General features: G+C 38.8%; 1 pseudogene; it reads left to right on the top strand.

Annotated features, from left to right (window-relative positions):
- The first annotated feature begins 5773 nt into the window (after positions 1-5773).
- LOC119253489 (glutamine synthetase-like) lies at positions 5774-6806 on the top strand (annotated as a pseudogene).
- The last annotated feature ends 6854 nt before the right edge of the window (positions 6807-13660 follow it).

Genomic DNA, 13660 nt, shown 5'->3' with positions numbered 1-13660 from the left:
AATTACAATTAGCGAAATTGAAATGGTAATCAAAAACCTCCCCAAAAACAAAAGCCCAGGACCTGATGGATTTACAAATGAATTCTACCAAACATTCAGAGACGAATTAGTGCCTATCCTTCACAAACTCTTCCAAAAAATTGAGAAGGAAGGGACAATACCAAACACGTTCTATGAAGCCAACATTACACTAATACCAAAACCGAACAAGGACAACACAAAAAAGGAAAACTACAGGCCAATCTCCCTAATGAACACTGATGCAAAAATCCTCAATAAAATTTTAGCTATCAGAATCCAACAATGTATCCATAAGATAATTCACCACGACCAAGTTGGATTCATTCCAGGGGCACAAGGATGGTTTAACATCCGAAAATCAATCAACGTTATCCAACACATCAACAAAAAGAAATATAAAAACCATATGATAATATCAATAGATGCTGAGAAAGCTTTCGACAAAGTGCAACACCCATTCATGATAAAAGCCCTTGAAGTTCTTGGGATACAAGGAACATACCTCAACATCATAAAGGCCATCTATGACAAGCCAACAGCCAGTATCATTCTCAATGGTGAAAAGCTGAAAGCAATTCCATTAAGATCTGGAACAAGACAAGGATGTCCACTCTCACCATTGCTTTTCAATATAATACTGGAAGTCCTAGCCAGGGCAATAAGACAAGAGAAAGACATCCAAGGAATCCAAATAGGAAAAGAAGAAGTCAAACTATCACTATTTGCAGACGATATGATATTATACATAGAGAACCCCAAAAACTCCACAGAAAAGCTAATTCAACTCATCAATCAGTTCAGTAAAGTGGCAGGATACAAAATCAACACGCAAAAGTCAGTAGCCTTCCTATACACAAACAATAAATCTGAAGAAGAAGAAATCGAAAAGACCATCCCTTTTGTTATTGAAACAAAAAAAATCAAATATTTGGGAATAAATCTAACAAAAGAGGTAAAGGACCTATTCAAAGAAAACTATAAAACACTGTTAAAAGAAATAGAAGAAGACACAAAGAAATGGAGAGACATCCCCTGCTCATGGATTGGAAGAATAAACATTATTAAAATGGCCATCCTTCCAAAAGCAATATACAGATTCAATGCTATTCCAATCAAAATTTCAATGTCATTCTTCAAAGAAATAGAAAAATTATTGATGAAATTCATATGGAATCACAAAAAACCCCGAATAGCCAAAGCTCTCCTGAAAAAAAAGAAGGGAATGGAGGCATCAGACTCCCAGACTTCAAACTATACTACAAAGCCATAATCATCAAAACTGCATGGTATTGGAACAAGAACAGACATACAGACCAATGGAATCGAATAGAAAATCCAGAAATAAACCCACAGATTTATGGTCAACTAATCTTTGACAAAGGAGCAAAGACTATGCATTGGAGCAAAGAAAGTTTGTTCAATAAATGGTGCTGGGAAAACTGGGTCGCTACATGCAAAAGAATGAAGCTTGACCACTACCTCACAACATACACAAAAATCAACTCAAAATGGATTAAAGAACTAGACATAAGACCTGAAACCATAAAATATATAGAAGGAAATATAGGCGAAACACTACGTGATTTGCACATCAAAGACATCTTTACAGACACATCACCCAAAGCAGTGATAGTGAAGGCAAAGATAAACAGCTGGGAATATATCAAATTAAAGAGCTTTTGCACAGCAAAAGAGACAATAACAAAAACAAGAGAAACCCCACCAACTGGGAGAACATTTTTGCACCCAACACTAATGATAAAGGACTGATCACAAAAATCTGCAAAGAGCTGATGAGACTCAACAACAACAAAGAAAATAATCCAGTCAAAAAATGGGCAGAAGAGCTTAAAAGAAACTTCTCTGAAGAGGAAATGCAAATGGCCAACAGGCATATGAAAAAATGTTCAACATCACTTGTCATCAGGGAAATGCAAATCAAAACTACCATGAGATACCATCTTACACCAGTGAGAATGGCACATATTAAAAAAACTAGCAACAACAAATGTTGGCGAGGGTGTGGAGAAAAGGAACTCTTCTGCACTGTTGGTGGGAGTGCAAACTGGTCCAACCACTGTGGAAAGCTGTGTGGAGATTTCTGGACCTACTAAACATAGAGCTTCCATATGACCCAGCAATTCCACTCCTAGGTATTTACCCAAAGGACACAGAAACATCAATTCCAAAGAACACCTGCACCCCTATGTTTATAGCAGCACTGTTTACAATAGCTAAGCTTTGGAAACAACCCAAATGCCCAAAAATAGATGACTGGATCAAGAAGATGTGGTACATATATACCATGGAATATTACTCAGCATTCAAAAAAGATAAACACATGCAATTTGCTGCAACATGGATGGCGCTGGAAGGGATCATGCTCAGCGAAATAAGCCAAAAAGAAAAAGAAAAATACCGGATGGTCTCACTCATAGCAGGAATCTAGAAAACTTAAATAATGGACCAGGAAAATGAAAAACTATAAGAAAGTGAAAATCAAAATCAACAAAAAACTATGAACCAGAGACACTTTTAGGGGGGCGGGGGCGGGAGGGGAGGGATTGGGGTCAGAATGGGGGGCGGCAATTGTATGGGGAATATAACAATAAAATTTATAAAAAAAAAAAAAAAAAAAACCAAAACTGATATAATTATGACATGCCAAATGGTAAATTTCTTGTAATAGTACTGACTTTTACAACTGAAAGAACACCAGTAGGTTTTATTTTTGTTGCTTTGTGTTTATTTTTTATAACTTCTTATTTATGTGAGGTAACATTGGCATACATCACTGTGTGTAAATAAGAGGAAAAGGTTCACACCACCACACCCCCACCCCAGAACACCCATATCCCTTTATTTTATACCATTGGGCCCCCTCCCCATTTTACCCCTACCCCCTTTGCTTTAGTGGCCTCAATTCCATAGTCATTTCTAGATTTTTTTTTTATTTTGTTCTGTCAGTTTCTTTGTTTTATTTCTTTCCATAGTTCGCATATGAGTAAAATCATCCTATATTTGTCTCTCTTTCTGGTTTTTTCACCTAGCATAATCTCCTCCAATTCCATTCATATTGTCTCAAGTGGCAGGAATTCATCTCTTTGTATAGCTAAATAATACTCCAGTGTGTATCTTCTTAATCCAGTCATCTGCTGTTGGGCTCATAGGTTATTTCCATATCTTGGCTATTGTAAATAGTGCTGCTATACCTATAGGAGTGTATAATCCCTTCAAATTAGTGGTTTACACTCTTTGAATGAATGACAACCATTGGAATTACTGGATCACATGGTATTTTGATTTTTAATATTTTGCAGAACCTCCATACTGTTTTCCATAGCACTGGAGCAGTCTGCATTCCAACCAATAGTGTATGAGGGTTCCTTTTTCTTGACATCCTCACAAACAATTTAAGTTTCTGTTTTTCTTTAAATGGGTCATTCTCATAGGTGTGACATAGTATCTCACAGCAGTTTTGATTTGCATTTCCCTGATGGTAAGTGATAATGAGCACTTATTAAGTTACCCATTAGCCATTTGCATGACTTCTCTGAAAAAGTATCTATTTAGCTCTTCTGCCCATTTTTTAATTTGTATTATTTGTTTTCTTTTTTTTTTAATTCATGAGTCCTTTGTAGATCTTGCATATCAGTCCCTTGTCAGATGTATGATATACAAATATTTTCTCCTATTAAGTTGGGTATTTTTTGTCTTACTGATAGTTTCTTTGGCTATGCAGAAGATATTCAGTTTGATGTAGTACCATTGTCTCATATTTACCTTTGTTTCTGTTGCTGTTGAAACAAGACCACAAAGACATCACTGAAGCCAGTATCTTGGAATGTTTTGCCTATGATTTCTTCTATATATTTATGGTTTTGAGACTTAAGTAACATGAGTTTCAAGGACAGGGACAGGAGGACTGGATTTGCAATGAACTGACCAGTGAGCTGAAGACAGAAATTACCACTGGGCAGAGTAAAGTCAGGAGAACAGAGTGAGGAACAAAACCCCCAGGTAAAAGAGACCAGGAAAGGAAGTTCATTCAAGAAAGGAAATTCCTTTCTTCTCCTTACAGATTCTATACTGGTTTAGAAGCAACTACATTGACCATTCAGATGTTCTTAAAAATGTGTTCATTTTAATCACGATAATTTAACTTTTTAATAAGAAAAGTAAAAGTTGGACTTTAAACTTGTGATTTATCTGAGGCAATGTCATTATTTCCAGAACTTTCTCTTCTCCATTGCTACCCAATCCTTCTTGATCTTTCCCCTACAGAGCCTGCCAGTAGGCTCTACTCTGCTTTCCACTACAGAATGCATTGACTTCTAAGCATTTTGCTAATTGGATAGTTAAACAGATGAAATATAGTTTTATTATAGTTACAAAATGGTTCCTAGTTCAGAAAAAGTTGGATAAGTCAGTACTCTGAACATAGAACAAAGACTTAAAAGTCACAGATGAAAGACATACTGCTTCAAATAATTCAAAATTGGCTTCTAAGTCTATTTTGACTTTATGACTTTCTATCACAAATATATAGGATTCTTGGGGTGAGATTAGTTGTTTCTCATTGTGTTTTCATGATTCTTGCATGTGATTGTCCACACAGACTTATTAAAAGGAAATGTAAATATTAGCCTCAACAATCAAGCAGCAACCTGACAAAATATATCCCTTGATGTGAGCAATGGGAAGTACACAACACCATCAATGGAGTGTTTTTGCCTTTTTGCCTTAAAAATGCCTGTCTTGAAACTAATCGTGGAGAAACAATTAGACAGATCCAAATTGAACCAAACAATTGAACTTGATGCTTCAAAATTGTCCGTGTTATCATTAGGGAAATGCAAATCAAAACCACAATAAGATACTATTACACCTGTGAGAATGGACCATTTCAAAAATAAAGAAAACACAAACAACAAGTACTGATGAGGGTGTGAACAAAAAGGAACCCTATTAAACCGTTGGTGGGCATGTGGACTGTTCCAGTCCCTATGGAAAAAAGTGTGGCAATTCCTCAAAAGACTAAAAATGAAGCTACCATATGAACCAGCAATTCCACTCCTAGGTATCCACCAAATACAAAAACACTAATTCAAAAGAAAACTTGCACTTCTATACTATAGCCCCACTATTTACAGTAACCAAGATATAGAAACAACCTAAATGCCCCAGACAGATAAGTGGATCGAGAAGATGTGGTGTATACACACACACACACACACACACACACACACACACTGGAATACTACTCAGGGATCAAAAGGATAAAATAGTGCCATTTGCCACAACATGGATGGAACTGGAAGGGTTATTCTAAGTGAAGTGAGGCAGAAGGATGTTTAAAAATGAAAAAAGCATTAATTTTTACTGCTTTATAGAAATAAAAAGAAATCTTGCAATTATAAATGAGAAAAAAACTTGTCCATGTTATAAAAGAACTTAAAAATCCTGATGAAGAATCATTCCAGATTAAAAGAAACTAAAAGACATGACATTGGAAGACAAAGTCTGAGCCTCAGGTCACTAGATTGAAAATGAAAAATTAAAGGACATTATAAGATTTGGGAAAGTGAATGTAGGTTGAATATTATATAATAACAATACTGTATCAATGTTATATTGGGAAAAAAATTACTATGCTTATGAGAATGCCTTAGAAGACACCTCGTAAGCTAACTGAATGGTGCTTGCAACTTTCCTGGAAATGGCTTAGGAAAAAGAATGGGAGTAGAGTGGAATGCCTTGGAGTGAGAAGGTCCAAGGTCTGTATATCTGGATCCTGGATCCCGTATCTCTGGGGAAGCCCTGTGCTTCAAGATCCTGCCCCTGGGCAATGATCCCAAGTGTATAAAAGAATTGCCCATGTGAATTTTGATTGCTCTCATACTTTCCAGTCTGAAGCCTCCAACAATGACATGTATCTTGTCCCTGCTGCCATGATTTGGGACCCTTTCTGCCAGAAGCTAACACACTGGTGTTTTATAAGTCTCCAAGTACAACCAAAATGCAGCAGAGGTGAATTTTAGGCACACCTGTAAACTGTAATGAACCTGTAAACTTTGATCAACAGCACCCCTGGTTTGGAATGAAGCAGGAATATGCTCTCATTGGCACAGATGAGCCCTTTAAGTTGAATCAACTCTTTTGATTGGTTTTCCAATGGCTGCCCTGGGGCAAAAGGTCCATACTACTGTGGTGTGGGCTGGGACAGAGCCTATGGCAGGGACATCGTAGAAGCTCACTACCCTGCCTGGTTGTATGCCAAGGTCATGCCTTCTGAGTGGGAATTCCAGGTTGGGCCCAGTGAAGGAATCAAAATGGGACATCAACCCTGGGTGGCCCGTTTCACTTTGCATTGTGCATGTGAAGATTCTGCAGTGAGAGCACCCTTTGACCCTGATACACCAACTTTAGCACAAGGCCACATGGGAGGAAAATCATTAGAAGAACATGCAGGAGGCCATCAAAAGATGGCACAAGTGACACCAGGACCACATCCATGCCTGTGATCCCCAGTGGGGCCTGGACAATGCCTGGTGGCTGTCTGGACTTCACAAAACTTCCAACACCAACAACTTTTCCACCAGTGTGGCCAACTGAGGTGCCAGCATCAACATCCTCCTGACCGTGGACCAAAAAAAGGCTACTTTGAAGACCACTGCACCTTTACCAACCATGACACCCTCTGGGTAACAGACACCCTCATCCACACATGTTTTCTCAGTGAGATTGGCAAAGAGCCCTTCCAACACAATAACAAAGTGAACTAGAGGGGAAACCGTGAAAACCCATCATTTGTACCTTGCTCCCACAGAACGCCTCTCTCCATTGTCCTAACAGCTATAACTCAAAGGGAAGAATATCAAGGTTGTCTTTTTTATTACTCACTCCCAGTTAATATCTCTTGCTTTCTTTGGCCAGGATGGTGGGGGGGGTAAGTTCTTAGTCCCTTCATATCCACTCAATCCTCCCTCTACATTTTTCCCTATCACTGAAGCTTTAGTTAGTGGGGAGAGAAGTGGGGGACATAACTACTGCCTCCATTTAACCAGGTGTGTGTGTCCAGTGGGCATAGATATCGGGACAGAAGACACAGTACCTGTGAAGAGAGGGGGAGGACTTTTTCTTGGAGGTAGCTGAAAGGGGGGACCCCAGGCATGGGGGGGACACTAGTTCAGTTAGGCTTACCCACTTGGGAGGAGCTTGGGAATTTCCATTTCCTACAAGTTTATAATCAACTTTCTATTGAAATCAAGAATCAGGAGAGGAGGGCCTCCCTGGTGGTGCAGGCGGTTGAGCGCCATGCTGTGAAGCTGTCCATGGCCTCTGCAGTGCGGGTTCGATCCCAGCCAGCTGCCAGAATCCCACATGGCGAGGCAGACCTCTCCTGTCGCGCCCGCTGCTCCCCTCAGCAGTGTGTTTCATCAGTCTGCCTGTTCTGTTCCCCACTCTGTCTCCAGTGAATACTCTCACCCTCCCACACATCTAGCCTGTACCCTGGTTCTTGTATAAAAATAAATAAATCTTAAAAAAAAAAAAAGAACCAGGAGTGGAGGAAGTAGGAAGGAGCCTGGCAGGAAAGTGCCCCTTATGCTCCTGGATGACACCTGTAGGCCTGGAGATGGCCCAGCATAGACGGATGCATAGAACTGCCTTAGAGGAGAAAGTTCTTATTGCTTGGTCCTCCATTTATAACACAGGAGAGGTGAACACAAGTCAGGTAACTGGGGGAAACAGGTGCCTGGGGGGATGACGTACCTGGACCCCGTGACTTGGGCTCAGAAATGCACGTAAACTTGCACACATGAGTTCGAGATTTGAGTTAGCTGGTTAATTTGAGCATGTTGCTGATAAAGGGGTTTGGGGGTTATTTTCTGGCAGGACTAGCATGTCACTAAAGCGGGTCCTTTGATATATTAAGTTTTTTAAAGCAAAACAAGGTTAGATTTAAGTATTTGCAGGATTTCTAAGTCATTGTGTTTACAGTATTACGTCATTGCTTAATTGTCTCATCCCTGATCTTTTGAGGAGTTGGAGATAGGACTAGTGTCAAAACACTTGGCATTTATATCATGGTGTCTTCTCTGAGTGTGAAGTACCTCTTTGTTAAGATTTCCGAGGAGTTATTTTTTTCTTTCACAATAAAAAGTAAGCCTCATCTTCAAAAAAAAGAATAAAACATATAAAAAAGAAATATACATATATATCCATACACAGGTGTGTGCTTCTGTGTATGTGTGTGCAGAGAGAGAGACAGAGAAAACATTGCAAAACATTATCAACTGATGAAGAGTATATTGGTCATCACAGTATTTACCATTTTTTCACTTTTCTACAAATTTTTCATTTTCAAAATAAGGTTGGGAAAACAACATGCAAAACAAATAAATAACCTTGTAATATAATGGGGGAAGCCTAGAAGTCCAAAGACTGGGTTTTGCACACATCTCTGACAAATGGGTCTTGGTGACCCCAGCCAGGTAGCTTAACTTGTTGGGGCTTTAGTTCCCTCCTCTATAAAGTGAGATGAATGAAGTGAATGATCTACAAGGCCCTTTCCTGCAATGTGAGTAAGCGTTGGGGAATAAAAATATCACGTGTCTATATATGTGAACGTATGTTGATAGATGCAGATTGCATAATAAAACTGCTATTTCTCTTCATAAAATTACTCCCTGGTAATTTCATAATTTATAAATTATTCCTCCTCAGCACCTTGGCTAATTGTGTGTGTTTAATGATATTAGCCTGCTTGGCACAAAAATTGTGTTTCTGGTTCCAAGAATCAGACTTCTTATGTACCTTCTTCAAAAAAAAATTCTAGGGCCTCCCTGGTGGTGCAAGGGCTTAAGATGCAGCACTATGAAGCCGCCCGCAACCTCTGCAGCATGAGTTTGATCTCCAGCAGGCCAGAGAGCTACCCATATGGTGTGGCAGACCTCTCCTGACACCCCCTCTGCTCCCCTCAGCAGTGTATGTCAGTCAGTCTGCCTGTTCTGCTCCCCACTCTGTCTCTGGTGAATCCTCTCACCCCCCACACCTCTGGCCTACACCCCAACTCTTGTATGCATAAATAAATATTTAAATTTAAATAACTAAATAAGTTCTACATAAAATAGGAAGAAAGGAAGAAAAGAAACAAGACAGGAAAGAATACAAGGAGAGAGAGAAACAGGGAGGGAGGGAGAGAGGATGCCAAGCATAGGACTGCGTCAAAGAAGTATATATTTTAATACCAGGCTGAAGTGTCAAGTGGAAATCACCTTTCTTTTAGCAGTGCAAATCCAGCAGGTCATTATCTCTCACTGGTTGTTGCAAATGAGACCGGCAACCACTCCATTAATTCATGGAATATACATCTTTGCACATTTGTGTAAAGTGCTACAGTGCTTGTTAGGAATGAAGAATTCCTTCCAGAGCAATGAATGAAAGCAAGAGTGCACAGTCCTGAGAAAAAGAATAAATCAGTTTTGTTTTGTTTTTTCAAATTATGTTTATTGAGCCAAAATGTTTTAGATAAGATATCTGCACTCCTATATTGTTTATTGCAGCCCTATGTACAATGACTAAATTATATAAACATCCTAAGTAGCCAATGTCAGGGGAGTAGCTCAGAAAAACGTGAGATACACACACAAGTACATACACATGCACAAATGTGAGAGCACGTGCATGCAGTGGAATATTACTCACCTATAAAAAAAAGATGAGCTCTTGCTATTTGTGACAACATGGAAGGTTGAACTGGAGAGGATTACACTAAGTGAAATAAGTCAGAAGAAGAAAGGCAAACACTGGATGGTCTCACATGTGAAATCAGTTTTTTAATTATGCATATAACTCTCCCAAAACTTCACTTGGGGGCCTCCCTGGTGGCACAAGGGGTTAAGCACCACACTATGAAGCAATCCACAGCCTCTACAGCACAAGTTCAATTCCCAGCCTGCCGGAGAGATACCCACATGGCGCAGCAGACCTCTCCTGACTCACCCGCTGCTCCCCTCAGCAGTGTATTTCAGTCAGTCTGCCTGTTCTGTTCCCCTCTCTGTCTCTGGTGAATCTTATCCCCCACATCTTTGGCCTGTACCCCAGCTCTTGTAGGCATAAAGAAATAAATCTTTAAAAAAAAAAAGCTTCACTTGGTAGAAAATTTCCACCATGATGAAATGTGCATAAGCTATTAACAAGTAGATGAATTTGGCCAATATTGTTAAGCTTAAAAGAAGAAAAAGTACAAAAGGAAAATCTTCCAAATTAAAAGCCTATACTTAAGATTTCTAGTGATTTGGAAAATGCAAGAGGGCAACACAAAAAACAATGCTTAACGGGTTAAAATTTTTAACAATCACTCTATATTAGATTTTACTATATACTCTTGTATATTCTGAATTTTTTAGTTGCATTATACTTTCTATTGCTGCACTTCCTGATTTTTCACTATAGCCCTGGATTATCACTAAGCTCCAAATCTCAAAAGCAAATAAAGAAAATGCCTCCATGAAAATGGCATTATTACACACCACCATTTGATATGAAAAAATTTCAAGACTATCATAAACTGAGTTGATAAAAATATCAGCATCCATAAAGTGATTCTGTAACTGGAAATTTTTTGAACTATGAGAAGTTATGATAAATAATGTGAGTGTGGACATTCTTTCCATCATTGGACTGATTTTCTGTTTACTTTCACTATTCTTGGTCATTTGCCATGATCCTACAGAAAATCTGAAATTTTTTTTTTACTCCCAACATATGGATACCTGACCTCATCATTAGCAAGAAGAGAAAGGATTGTGGCAGAATTATGTCATATTTTATCCTGCTCTTCATCAAGGGGAGTCTTGCCCAACTTCTCTCCCAAGCTCATGCTATTCATCTTGTCCCATTTTCTTCACCTGCAATGGTCTAAAATAGTTTTATTTCTTATTTTATTTTATACATATATTACTTTTTAATATATATATATATGTGTGTGTGTGTATATATATATATATATATATTACATCCTTGTTCATTTTTGTACAATGCTTGATTTCTCCCCTCAGGTGTAATCCCCATAAAATTCCCACCACCAAGTCATCCTTGAACCATCACCAAAAGCTCTTGTGCTCTTCTCTCCCCTGTTTTGACCCCTCTTCCTCTCCCCTGCTGAATGTCTCCACTTGATAGATTTCCTGCTAATTTTGTCTTTTTTTCCTGATCTCTTGTTTGGTTCCCCCATATACCTCCTATAAGTGAAACCATCCAATATTTTTCTTTTTCCTTCTGACTTATTTCACTGAGCATGATCCCTTCCAGCTCCACCCAATGCTGCAGCAAATAGCATGAGTTTCTTTTTGATTGCTGAATATTATTCTACTGTGTATACAGGTACATACCACATCTCCTTTTTTTATTTTATATATTTTTCACATCATTTTTCATTTTTTCACAATGTATGCATTTTCATCTTGGTTATAGTTCCCATACAATTTCCACCCCTCTTGTTTTGATCCTACTCCCTTCTCCCCCACCCAACCCCTGTAGTGTGTCTCTGGTTTATAGTTGCCTGTTGATTTTGATTTTTACTTTATTATAATTAGTATTTTTCCTGGTCCCTTATTTAGGTTTTCTAAATTCCTGCTATGAGTGAGACCATCTGGTATTTTTCTTTATCTTTCTGGCTTATTTTGCTGAGCATGATCCCTTCCAGCTCCATCCATGTGTCTGCAAATGGCATGAGTTTACCCCTTTTTGATTGCTGAGTAATATTCCATTGTGTATATGTACCACAGCTTCATGATCCATTCACATGTTTTGGGACATTTACATTGTTCCCATATATTGGCTTCTGTGAACAGTGCTGCAATAAACATTGGAGTGCAGGTTTCCTTTTGAATGAATGTCTTTGTGTCCTTTAAATAAATTCCTAAGAATAGAATTGCTGGGTCACAGTAGCTCCATAAAATAGTTGGGTTTTTTTAATCCATATAAATATCTTAACCACACACATTGACAATGTGTACTTGGCAATAATGTGAATTGCGGTAGAGAAGAGGATTTACGCTCATCGTGACTATCTACTCATTATGGAATTGAGCACATCTTTGGAGAAGTGAAGTTTGTCAAGGCAGCTGTCTGTTTGAGCTTTGACTTCTCCATTTGAATTAATGTTGGACTCAGAATCATACTGAAATTGTCAAAGAGTCCATGTATTCTCAACAGTATGCAGTTTTAGTAAGACAACAAAGAGATATGTTCAAAGTCACACACTGAGATATGACCCACAAGTACACACTAATATAAACGAGTGATAGGGATCATGCAGTTTTCCAACTTCATTGCCTCTCACTTCACCATCTAGCAAATAGTCTTTCCTCTGAACCAACTTAACTTCTTCCAGAGTGCTCTAATTGCTTCTTTCCCGACTCTTGCTCTAGAATAGCTTCATAATGCTTTTTCCTACAACTTGCCCCAAAAGGTCACACTTTTCATCCACAAAGACTAAGCACTCATTGTAAGTCATGAGTCTTTTTATATTGACATCTCCAGACAATCAATTAATTTTTCTCCCACAAATACACTATGCAGAATGTACAAAGTGTAGGAAGTGTTGACTGCTGCCTTTCCTCACCAACAGGAGTGACTGCTCAATGCTTTAGCTCCCTCCCTCCTTTTGTATATGTGCTGATTCATCTCTCCTACAACATGACCGATATTCTACCTGTTGTGACAATGACAAGGGTCTTTGAGACCCCTTTGGGAATCACAATATCTCATTTGGCTTTCATTGAATAACATCATGACAGTTGTTGGTAGTAGTCCCTCCAGCAGTAGTCATGGTCTGGGAATGTTGCAAGCCAAGTGTCACTGTCATCTAATGTATGTGGGCTACCACAGTAGACACCCCCACCCAAAACTGTGATGTGAACCTCTTTCAGTGGCTCTTAGGTTGGGTGATTAATAAGTGTATCCCAACCACCTTCTTACTCTAATGAGCTTTTCCTTGCCCACTGGCCTTCCTTCCATCAGCTTAGGTACTAGAAGTTTGGCATTTGCTAGAGAGAAATATAACTAATAACCATTTTAGCTATAACTGAAGCACAGATGTCTCCTTAAAACTCTCATTAAAACACATTGTTTTGCCCCACCCAGGAAACCACGGGGTACATCTTGTTTATGTCATCATTCTTGTATCATTTCTACATAGTGATGTATACAAACAAACAACATATACAAATTACAAAGAAAGTCTCCCACCACCCACCAACCTCCTCTGGTGGATCTCAAACAGAAATAGAATTTAATGCCACACACAGGCATTACTCAAGGCCAGCGGCCCTTCCCAGCAGTCAGTACTGACCATGGGCTCAGAACAAGGAGTGTGGTCCCAGAAACAGGAAAGGAGTTACAAATCATAGAAGAAATCTTTTGAATAAATCCAATCAAATCCTCACCCAAGCAGTGAGAATATTGGCAGTTGAGAATCCCAATAGTTCATGTAAACAAAATAGTTGGAACAGTTTGGAGAAAATAAGCAGTAATTACAACCAATTGCCAAACCAATAGACATATAGCTCTGAATAACTGCTTCATTCCAAAAGCCAGGGCGGAAATCGTAATCAAAGCCAAGGGGTGATTT

This window comes from Talpa occidentalis, unplaced genomic scaffold (genome assembly GCF_014898055.3).
Source record: "Talpa occidentalis isolate TD23 unplaced genomic scaffold, MPIMG_talOcc4v2.1 talOcc4.2, whole genome shotgun sequence".
NCBI lineage: Eukaryota > Metazoa > Chordata > Mammalia > Eulipotyphla > Talpidae > Talpa > Talpa occidentalis.
This window is presented reverse-complemented; position numbering and strand designations above follow the sequence as displayed.